Below are 12,203 nucleotides of genomic sequence, written 5' to 3'. Positions count from 1 at the left end.
GTAAACCCCCTATCTCAGAACATGGCGTTGATTTCTGGACCTAGTAGTGGCAATCAGGCTGGAGCTAGTTTTTTTTTTGCTAACACTTCACAGAGTGGATTTATTTTGTCTTGCTTGGTTTCTATCATAGAGGAGAAGGTGGACATACTGGATGATGAGGACCTTGCGCTCATTGTGAAAAGTTCACTCACTTCTACAACAACAAAAAACAAGATGAGAGAGGGTTCTTGTGCTTGTTTTGAGTGTGGTGAAACCACTCACTTCAAGGCGGATTGCCCCAAGCTCAAAAAGAAGGAGGACAGCGACTACGACTGCAACAAGGATAAGAAGAAGAATAAGAAGCCCTTCTTCAAGAAGAACCGTAACAAGATAATCAAGAAGGCGGCTTCTAGGGCATTCGTGGCGGCTCTTAGCAACATCGACACCTCTTCAAGCGAGGAGGAGAGCTCGGAGGAAGAGGAACCGCAAGTGAAGAGCAAGAAGATAGCCAAGGTCTTCACCGGCCTCTGCTTCATGGCGGATGACAATGACAACAACAACGACTCCGAGCTTGATCCTTCTGAGGTATTACCTTCCTACGACCAGCTTTTCATCAAAGTCAATACCTTGAATGATGCTCTTGTTAGCCAGGATATGTTACTTAAGAAAGCTATACGTGAGTTGAATGATCTTAGACCTAAGTATGAATTTGTGTCTACTGAACTTGCATTGCTTAGGTCTAGGCCTGATGTTGAGGAGTGTGAGAGTTTTTTTATTATCATGGTTGAACTTGCCGAGCTTCAGAATGTGCATGCTCAAGTCACCAGTCGGCTTGAGAGTGTCGAGAAGAAGCTCCTTGAGGAGGAGTATAGGTCTACTCTCTTAGGTGTTTGCAAGAATTGGTCTTTGCTTGCAAAGGATGTTGAACTGAAAGACAAACGCCTTAAAGAGCTAGAATCTAGATTGGAGAGTGATGAGTATTCGAAGGATGTGTAGCTGAACTGTTCCACCTACATAGTCTTTCACGACAAGCTCAACTAGGTTAGATGACAAGTTTAAACGCTTTTGACTGAAAATGAATATCTCATTTCTCTTGTGGAGAAGTGCTCAGAAGGCAAGGACAAAATAGACTTGATCTTGGCCAAGACTAAGATGTGTACCGATAAGGCTGGGTTAATTTTGGGTTTGGGTTTTGAGAAAGTTGCTTACACCAGTCCTGACAAGACTGCTTTCACCACACCTACTACCCTAGAGTCTGAGAAAGCCAAGATTAATATTGCATAGCCTATGCCAGAAAAAAACAAACCCATACCGCAAATCAAGAAGAGGGAGCTTCTAAAGACACAACCAAGAAAGCTCCTCAGCCTAAGAAAAAAGCCCATATGACAGAACCTAGAGTGATCCCTGAGAGACGATATGTGTACATTTACTGTTAGAGAGGGGGCCACCTAGTTGGATTTTGCTTTTGCTGTAGGAGAGATGAGCGGCGTGAGTGGGAGTGAAGTACCCGAGACATGTATCGCACCTCTTTTGATGTACATGAGTATTTTCCTCACTCTCGCTCGTGAGTTTATAACACTCTTCAGTTCTCCTATATAAGCATTGCTCGGTGTGGATCATACCATGGTTCATATGGTTTTGGTCCGTGCGACAGAGGCTTTGCGTCACAGCGCTTTAGTGGACCACAATTCTTCTGTCGTGGTGATCGCTTTCCTCATGCGAGAAATAATTTGCATAATTCTGCTTTTACTGCTTTAGGGCGGATGACCTAGTACTAGATTCCCAAGAGGTTTCTAACTAACCCTAGTACGAAGTCATCCACCTATTATCCTTCTGATATGTAGGTGGAAGATGGAGGCCTGGAGAATATGGGGCTCATGGATTCTGGCTATTTGCATCATATGATCGGAAATTCAAATTAGTTCTACAGCCTCATCCCGATGAAGCGGCATGAGTACATCACTTTGGGGATGGTATGGTATGTGCTTCTCGAGTTAGATGTTGATGTATTTTCTCGGTTTCCTTAGCATTCTTGATGTGTTTTTCGTATGGCTTTGTGTGAGGAGTTGCTATTGTACATCCTGGCCATGTTTGCCGTCTTCAACCACGGCTTGGGATGGTTCTGCTGCTTCAGCCACGATTCCACAGCAAACACTTTCTTCATCACAAAGAGCTCCAACGCCTCTGGGTTGAAGATGACACCAAGTCGCACGCTCATCTGCGCTTCATCCACATAGATTTGTATACAGTAATGTTTTTGGGAAGTTGCATAAAAAGCTAGCTAAAAGACATTGAAGAATCATGAGGTGTGCCAAGATTTACATGTATTGAATTCAAAAAAATTAGAAACCATTTTCTTTGATTAAGTACCTGGTGAGGGACCAGCATTGCAGCATATCTGGCAAGCTCTTCGGCTCTCCAGTCAAGCACAACCGGAAACCAAGGGTAAGCAGCATCAAGCCTCACAAACCAGAGCCTTATGTCAGGGAGCTCTCACAGCTCCCGCGTGTCGTATTGATCCTCTCTCTCGTAGTTTATGGTAAACCCAACAGTTCGATCCAAATGATTTCTCGACTCAGCTGAATATTATACATAAACTTCTTGTCAGAACATGAAATTGGTGAATGACAATTGCAATAACTTGTTATTGTTCTGGATATGATTGTGAACCTAGTGTTAATGAAATCAAGTCACCAAGTGCTTCTTTAACAGGTGATAGATCGAGCATTCAGATGGTGTCGTTGTTGATAACGATTTCAATGTGTCCTTCTATAGGTGGCGGCGGAGGTCGGACTTGTGGGGTCTCTGCAGAAAACACAAACAAATGATTACTCACTAATGAAAGAACTAAATTTAGAGATGAGATGATGCTAGAAATTTTAAGAAAACTATGGTGTCAAGACGTGAAGTGTAGAGGCAATCAAATGAAACTTTATACTATCGAACAATAACGAGAGGTACCCCTGGTATGGATGAATTCACAGGCTCAATTGCAGTTCCTTGAGACGATTGTGAACCACCGATAATAATCAATCAAAGTAGTGCAATACTGGTGCTCACAACATCAATGGACGAATTGCTATTTGCAATTAAACAGTTTGCATAAACTTTGAAGCCACATTTCCATGTTTTTTTATTCTTGCAGACGGTATTCTAATTGACATATTAGTTAAAAAAAAAAGGTCTTTCAAACCAGACAGTGGCAAACTATGAGACAATCAGGAAGTAAAAGACTGCTGCTCTTGCTTATACAATACAGACCCTCTGTGCCGAATGGCTATCGGGCCGACACAAGATGAAACTTGCGATAACATACACATTAAAATATAAGAAGTATTTTACAACTTGTTTCAGTGGTTCTTGAATCATGATCTACATAGCTGAACATAGAAATCTGAATAAAACTACTGTTGAGCTCTTAGTACTGAAATCCACGAACCAGCCCATTAGCTCTTTGAGTATTCGAATAATTCTGGTTGATTGATGAGTTATTTTCCCTAATTGCAGTCACTTTGTTCACATCATTCAGAGCATCAATTTAGCATTGAGACATTTAGAGAATCAATTTAGCATTGATTTTTAATTAGTGAAAGAAAAAAATTACCTTCTTGGTCCATAGAGAGGGAGAGATTGAAGTTGCCGGAGGGGTTGAACGCCACGCGTGTGGTGAACCCGGCCACCCTCGCCATCGCCGCCGGTGGTTCCACGGCCGCCTAGAATCGGGTGGGTAGTTTCATCACACGGGAGGCCAGATGAATCACCGGTGGGCTGTAGCTTATGCCGTGCTAGGGCAAGCCGATGCGGGCCTATAGGAAGGTGGTGGGTGGCGGCGGTGGCTATGTCGGGCGTGTGGGTGGTCGCCGGTGTCGTGGGGCGAAGCGGTGGCTGTTGCGACAGCGCGATGCAACGGTTGGTTCACGCCTATTCTATCTGTTTATCTACTTTTTTGTCTAGGTTTTTTTCTCCATAGCAGAGCAGTGACCAGTTTCGTTATATTTTTTTTGAGGAAAAGTGGCCGGTTGCATGGGGCCAGATGGGCCCTAGCTGACGGGCTCTACGGTCCAAAGGAAATTTATACGCCCAACCAATATGAGACCCAATAATAAAGCCTAGAAGTCAAACTCAACAAGTGGTGCCTCCAGTCCACGCGGCCCGCACGGTGGCCACATGCACAGCATGTGTATGACTACATGATACACATAACACTAGCTAAATTTTTATTTTTCAGAATCTCTCATATGTAGTAGTTTATATGTAGTCTATATGATATCTTGTAGTCCAATAAATAGGATGTACAGACCTCAAGCAAACTAGCTCGAGACACCCAGTCATTTATTGAGGTCTGCCACTGTACATGATTATGAAAGATAGACGTGGATCCTCCTGTTGTAAAGTCATCGAAATTTCCCAAAAGAAAGTCATCGAAAATGCACGTGCTGGCCAGTAGAACAAGATCAGATCGTCGAAATCACAGAACACGAGAAACAGGACATCTCACAATAAATTGCTTGTTTATCTTCCATACATCTTTTTTTTCTCGAAGAAGCGTGCATCATTGTATTGTATTAAAGAAGAATAGTATTTTAGCGGCAAATGGTTATTGGAATTTTCTGTTCCATTCAAAAAAAAAAGAAGAATAGTATTTTAATCTTCCATTAGATCTCAACCGTCCATAAATTTATACTACGCACCAGATTGCTCGATGCATGCATGCAGCGCGTGGCACGACACGATGGCACCTAATCATTCCCCACAAGGTACGTCACAGATCTTTCCCGGTTAACAATCTCACAGGCAAACATTAGTTGCTAAATTACAGATATTTTAGGGATTGTCGATTAATTTGATTTCGATTCACAGGCAAACATTAGTTGCTAAATTACAGATATTTTAGTTGCTAAACACACAATGATCTACCGATATGGCGCCAGTGCTAGCTGTTGAAAAGGCATCAGCAAGACAGCAACTCCTTGATTAGCGAGCCCAAGAATAGTAGTAGTTCCGTTCATGATGAGAACAGATCTTATCTATGATTTTTTTTATTTTTAATCTCTCGAACTATCATATTTATCCGAATAATTTCTAAATTTTTAAACCATCTATTTTACTCTCTCGAACTATTAATACCATCCATTTTATATCCGAAGTAGTTTTTCTAGGTGGTTTTGATAACGTGGTGGCAGTTAGCATGCTGATATCAGCGTTGAGCAGAAATTTGATTTTTTTTTAGAAAAATAATTCATGAAAATATATTATTTCGAAAATTAGGTTTTATGTTTAGAAAAAAAATTAAAAAATATAAAATGATTTAGATAAATGTTTTAATATGTTTTTAGCTCTATTTTTATTTTTGTAAATATTATTTAATATTTTTCTAGTGTAAAAATTATTCCAAAAATGTTAGAATAAATGTTTTAATTTGGAAAATAGTTTTAGGAAATATAGATTAATTCTGATAAAGTTTAAAAATATTTTATTTGATAAAATAAATTCTTTTAATATGTTTTGTTGCATATAAAATTAGTTTTAATTCTAGAAAAATTAGGTTTAAATCCAGAAAAATAGTTTTCGTCGTTTTTAATCGTAGTTTCGCGTCGTTTCTAGCCGTTTAAAATTTGTTTAGCCTTACTTTTGTACATATTTTGGGCATATTTGACCATATTTTGTCCAAATGTATCCAAAATGTGCTCAAAATGTGTCGAAATGTGCCCAAAATATACCCAAAATATCCACAAATATGGCTAAAATGTGTTCAAATGTAGCCAAATATGCCTAAAATGTGCCCAAATATGACCAAATGTGCTCAAATTTAGCAAAAATATATAAAAATATGCTCAAAATGTGACCAAATGTGCCCCAAATATGCCCAAATGTGATTAAAATATGGTCAAATGTGCCAAAATATGCTCAAATATGCCCAAAATGTGTCAAAAAGTACGGCTAAACTAATTTTAAACGGCTAGAAACGACGAGAAAACTACGGCTAAAAATGACGAAAACTATTTTTTTGGAATTAAATCTAATTTTTCTAGAGTTAAAACTAATTTTATATACAACCAAACATATTAAAAGCATTTATTTTATCAAATAAAATATTTTTAAACTTTATCAAAATTAATCTATATAACTATTTTCCAAATTTAAAATTTTATTCTAACATTTTTGGAATAATTTTTACACTAGAAAAATATTAAATAATATTTATAGAAATAAAAACAGAGCTAAAATCAAATTAAAACATTTACCTAAATCATGTTATATTTTTTGGATTTTTTTAAACATAAAACCTATTTTTCGGAATAATCTATTTTCATGAATTATTTTTATAAAGAAAAATCGAATTACTGCGCAACACTGATGTCAGCACGCTGACTAGGACTGCACGTGGCGAAACCGCCACCACATCATCAAAACCACCGAGAAAAATCACTCCGGGAGTAAAATGGACGGTATTGATAGTTCGAGAGAGTAAAATAGACGGTTTAAAAGTTCAGAAGTTATCCGGTAATAATTCGAGGGAGTAAAATTGACTTATTCCTGAGTCACACTAAGAATTATCTTCAATCCTCAAATACAACAGATCTTATCTTCTAGAGGATTATTTTCCCGGAAGACGCAGCTACACAGATTGTGCATGCATGTGAGGAGGTGAATCATCACAAAATCAAAATGCATCTGTGGATGTGGATTAATTTGGATACAAACTTTTATGTAGGACATTCGGAAACGAACTGATAGTCATTTTCTTTTTGTTTAAAGAACCGAACTGGTAGACCTAGCGTCTTGCGCGCTACGTATAGGCAATACGAGCTACGGATTGCACAATTGAGTGATGCTAGACCGCTATTATGTCATTTCTCAAGAAGATGAATTATATCGTCTCTAAAAACGGTGTTATTTTCGCCTTTCTTCTGTCCCGTTTGGGAGTTCCCAGGTCTAGCTTCTTCAGGCAGGCCTTTTTTTTAAAAAAAAAAAAACTTCTATTGTATGCCAAGTAATATAATTAGTGGTTCGATAATTAGTGGCCGGCGCGCGGCATATGAAATCAATGTGATGCCGTCATAGTCTCGATTGATTCACTTGAAGGAGTAAACATGCAAAGTGAAATATGAGTATACTCCGTTTATATATACAGGAGCAACAAAATAATACTCTCTCTTTCTGCTTATAGAGCGCACACGTATTTCAAGATTCAAACTTTGTGTTCCTAACCAATAATTGACCTATCAACTTGTAGATCTTATAATACAAATTTGGTGAAATCGTGTTCATATTTTAAAATACTTTTCTATAATAAACATGGCTTCATTGTCATGAGCAATGTGATGTAAAATAAATTAGTGATCAAAATATCATTAGAGACAGCACCGAATAAAACATCGTATTACATTTTGACTTAGTCGGTGATGTGAGCAGCTGAGTTTGCCGTATAAGGCGAGATTAAAGGAGCTGGGCTATAGTCGGAACGGGCGTGACACGCAGTGCGTGGTACGTTCATCCATGTCCGTGGCTTTGATCGAATCTGAACCGGATCCACCACAAGCTCTTCATGAATCTGATACCATGATAAAATTGATAGAATATTATATGTATATTGTATTGAGTCACAAATACCAAATATAGAGTACAGGTATCCTAGATATCAAGAAACCTAAAAATATGATGGAATCTAATCCTAACCTACCATAACAAATAGATTATTATGTATTCTATACTATATACTCTAATAAATAACCTTAGACGGAGTCCTAAAGGAATAGATAAACTCACGTTGCACCATGTTTGGTGGCAAAACCATTTTTGTTTTCGGTCCCACTCACCTTACGTCATATATAAGAAAAGGAAAACCGGCAGCCTATTGCATGTACATGGCCTTAGGCTTGTGTAACCCTTAAAATTCTCGATCGATTTTTGGCACTCTTGGTGGTCGAGGACCGCTGACCGTCGCTATCTAAAGGCTCCAACTACATGGTTATGTAACCGTCCGCTCAGGAAAGCGGAACCTACTACCAAGTTTCTTCATCACTTCACTACTTTTTTGTGTGTTGCATTTCACACGCTTTCACCGGGGTTGCCATCGTTCCCTACATGATTGGCCAAGACATCTCCATCCTCTCCTGTAACATATGCGGTTTAGGGTTCTCGGATCATCATGACCTTGTGTCACAATTTCTAAAAATCAATCACTGGTCTCCAAGAGACCAATCTTCACGAAATAGATGGCGAAATCGCGTGATATGTGGGAGAAAATGATCTAACTAGCTATGCACACTGCCCCGCCTCAAGTGCCCTTGGCCGAGGGGTGATTCTTCTCCTCTGTGATGAGAATTTTGTGGATGTCTCTAACATCTCCATAGGAACTTTTCACATCATCACCACCATCACGACGAAGCTTTGTCGAACTTCCTTCTTGTTTACCTCTGTCTATGGCCCCACGTGGCATTCCATAAAAGAACCCTTTCTTCACAAACTTAGGCAGCTCCTCCCAGCATCAGGGACACCATGGCTTGCCATGGGAGACTTCAACGTCATCTACAAGGCGGCGGATAAAAACAACAACCTGCAGTTACAACACATGAGGCTATTTAGGTGTGCAATTAACTACTACCTCCTTCGAGACATCCACCTACAAAATCAGAAATTTACTTGGTCAAACGGGCAGCGAAAGCCTACCTTGATCAAGCTAGATAGGTTCCTATGCAACACAGAATGGGACACTACTTTTAGTTCACACGAGCTCCAAGCGCTCTACTCCACCCACTTGGATCATTGCCCCCTTCTACTCTCCAACCAAAGCAAACCTAAACGGCCACGGTCTTTCAAATTCAAGAACCTATGTACTAGTATGCTGCGCTTCATGAACACAGTGGCCTCGGCTTTGGCAGCTGACACAGGCCACAATGACCCTTACCACATTCTAAACTAAAAACTCTGAAACACAGCTACTCATTTCTCCAGTTGGAGCAAATCTCTTCTTTCAGGCACCAAACTTCAATTGATCATGGTGCTTGAGGTTATTCTTCCCCTAGTCACTGTTCAGGAGAGCTATCAACTATCCATTAAGGAAAATGTGCTCAGGGCACAACTAAAAAGAAAAGTGCTATCTCTTGCCGCTATCAAGCGCGCTAGGAAGAGGCAAGCATCGAGAATTTCCTTCCTTAAAGAGAGCAACGCCAATACCAGATACTTACACAATATGGTGAATGCACGTAGAAGGCGCAACCAAATCCTGAGGCTGCGTACGACTCATGGTTGGGCCACCTCGCATGCAGACAAAGCATCCACGATCCAACATCACTTCCAACAGATTATGGTTAGACTAGCACCCAGAGAAACTGACATCAATTGGTAGCTCCTTGATATTCACTAGCTCGACCTATCCTTCCTTGATGTTCATCCAATAGAGGAGGATACCCCTTTGCCATCAAGCTATCGCCGCAAGACAAGGCTCTATGCCCAGACGACTTTACTAGGCACTTCTTTGTGGTTTGTTGGCACCTAATTAGATTAGATGTTATCGTATCTATCAAGGCATTCTTCAACCTTCATTTGTTCGGTCTTCGCCTTCTAAACTTGGTGAACATTATCCTCCTACCGAAGAAAGCGGGTGTTGAAATCATTACTACTTTCAGACATATCAGTTTTATTCACTCGGTCGCCAAGCTGGTCTCCAAAATCCTGGCACTCAGGCCCATGCCTCTCCTTGACTCAATTGTCTCTGAGTGCCAGAGGGTTTTCATCAAACAACGCTGCATCCATGACAACTGCATGACGGTCAGAAGTGTGGCTAGGGCCTTCCATAGGAACAACACTTTGTCTCTATCCTCTGGGATCTGCCGGTGGTCCTCTCCATGTTTTAGATCACTTACCTCAGGCCACCACTTACTACTGGCTAATGAAAATCATCTAACCTACAACTGATGGTGGACAGAGTGATTGGGAAGATGTCTTCTTGTAAGGGGAAGAACATGGCACCCTCGGGCCTCTCAGACATTGTGAAAGCTATGATGACCTCCCAACTCATTCTCTTCCTGTCGGCCATCAAAACCCTTGCACCAATCTTGCGGCAAATTGACAAAGACATGAGACAATTTGGAACGGTTGCAAAACAATTACAGAAGGCAAATGCAAGGTTAGCTGGAGTAGAGTCTGTAGGCCAAAAAAGTATTGGCAGTCTCAGTATCCTCCATCTCAATTTCTTTGGTCGTGTGTTCAAACAATGATGGCTCTGGCAAAAGTGGGCTCCGACCCAAAAATCCTGGGCTAGTACGCAGATCCCATGCGACAACACTGATCGGATGCTCTTCATGTCTGCCACATCTATCTCCATTAGGAGTGGCGAGAAAATCTCCTTCTGGCATTCATCTTGGGCTCAGGGGTTCATGCTAAAGGATGGAGCGCCACTGCTTTTTGGTAGCTCCAGAGCTATGCAATGATCCCTTCAGGAGGCGATTCTTCAAAGAGCATGGATTGTTGACATGTCCATGCTTTAGCACGCTTCATAGGACCACATCACACAATTCATATGGCTTTAGGGTGTCACTAGAGAAGTAAACCTTTACCCAGGCATCCATGACTCCATAACCCTGAAATACTCCAACTAAGGGACATAATTCGCTAGGTCAGCATACCCCATGATGTTCAAGGGATCCGTATGTAGAAACTTCACCCAGTTGATTTGGAAGGTGTGGTTGCCACCAAAGTGCAAATTCTTTGTCTGGCTGGCTATCCAAAATAAGCTTTGGACTGTGGATTGCCTCACACATGGGGGATGGCCTTGCAACCCTATTTGGACCTTTTGTAAGCACTCAAATGAAACTTGCCTCCATCTTGTCGTGGAGTGTTCCTTCACCAAGAAAGTTTAGCGAAGACTAGGTACAAAATTAAATCAACCGCCTATCCTTCTTGAAGCGAGGGCTGGGTCCCAGAGCTCCTTGGTTCTCAACTGGTGGACCTCTCTAGCTCATTGTATTTCTTCATCAAGGAAAGCACTAAAGTCGCTTATCTTGCTTGTCATCTGGGAAATTTAGAAAGAACAAAACAGATGCACCTTCAACCATAGGGAGAAGCCGGCGTCTGAAATTATGAAACTCATCTTCGACGAGGAGATTTGGCTATTTGGGGGGGGGGGGTACCATTTAGGGTGCTTTTTGATAGGAGATTAGGCTTTTGGCTTTATTTCCATGGTTCATTTTTGGTCTCGAGCGTTGCCCATGGTTGCGCCTGGTATTTTTAGCACGTCCGGCTCTTCCTCTATTTTAATATATAACATGCGGCTCTCACATGTCACATTTCAAAAAAGGGTCTAAACTCTAAACTACACTAGCCACATCGTGCCATGCGTGCGTCAGAGACAAATTGCTCCATTTCTTGGTCCACACGAATGACCTGCCTGCCTACCTCCAACGCTACACCCGAACAAGTCAATGAGCGGCATCACCTGAATCTCCAGGGTTTCACATAGCAAGGGAAAAAGCGCAGCAGCAGCAGACCTTGAATTTTTGGAAGGCAAAGCAATCAGAAGACGACCAACCCCTCACCCAAGATTTTTTTTTTTTTGAAAATACGGTATGAGATTTGCCGATTTTATTAGAGTATGAATAAACATAGGGTCTAAAAATAAAAGGAAGGAAAAAGTTCAAAGGAGACGACACCAGGAAGCCCCCGCTACAACTACAACTACAACTCTATAGTACCAACATCAAGGGGGCAACACCCTCTGTTACACCAAAAGAGAAAAGAGAAAGATCAATTGAGGAGTGCCCCTTGGAAAAGCTCAAGCTGCTGCTTGATCTTTTCAGCAACTTGCACAACATCGCATTCGGCATTTTAGAAAATTCTAGCGTTTCTTTCTTTCCATACGTTCCACCAAAAAGCGATTACTAGCCCATCGAATGATCTTGATATTCTTTTATCGATTTGGCATGATGCCGCAGTCCACCAGGCCTTTGTGGTTTGGAAGGAAGATAGTTGCGGCAAAGTAGGAAGGTGCAACCATTGAGACAAATGAGCACAAACCTATCGTGTATACACACAGTCTTTGCATAAGTGTATGGGTGTTTCATCCTCTTGCTCACATAGGCGGCAAGTTTGGTGTCTAGGCCAACCTCTTTTAGCAAGGTTGTCTACAGTCAGGATCTTATTTTATAAGAGCACCTAGGAGAAAATCCTACATTTCAGTTCCACATTTTCCTTCCAAACGGATCATGTATTGAGCTTTGTTA

General features: G+C 40.9%; 1 pseudogene; it reads right to left on the bottom strand.

Moving 5' to 3' along the window:
• Positions 1-1,855: 1,855 nt before the first annotated feature.
• On the bottom strand, positions 1,856-10,808 carry LOC133896058 (protein CHLORORESPIRATORY REDUCTION 6, chloroplastic-like; annotated as a pseudogene).
• Positions 10,809-12,203: the final 1,395 nt, after the last annotated feature.

The sequence above is a fragment of the Phragmites australis genome, chromosome 16 (genome assembly GCF_958298935.1).
Source record: "Phragmites australis chromosome 16, lpPhrAust1.1, whole genome shotgun sequence".
NCBI classification, from domain to species: Eukaryota; Viridiplantae; Streptophyta; class Magnoliopsida; order Poales; family Poaceae; genus Phragmites; species Phragmites australis.
Note: the sequence above shows the minus strand (reverse complement) of the source record. Positions and strands in the feature narration are given on the sequence as shown.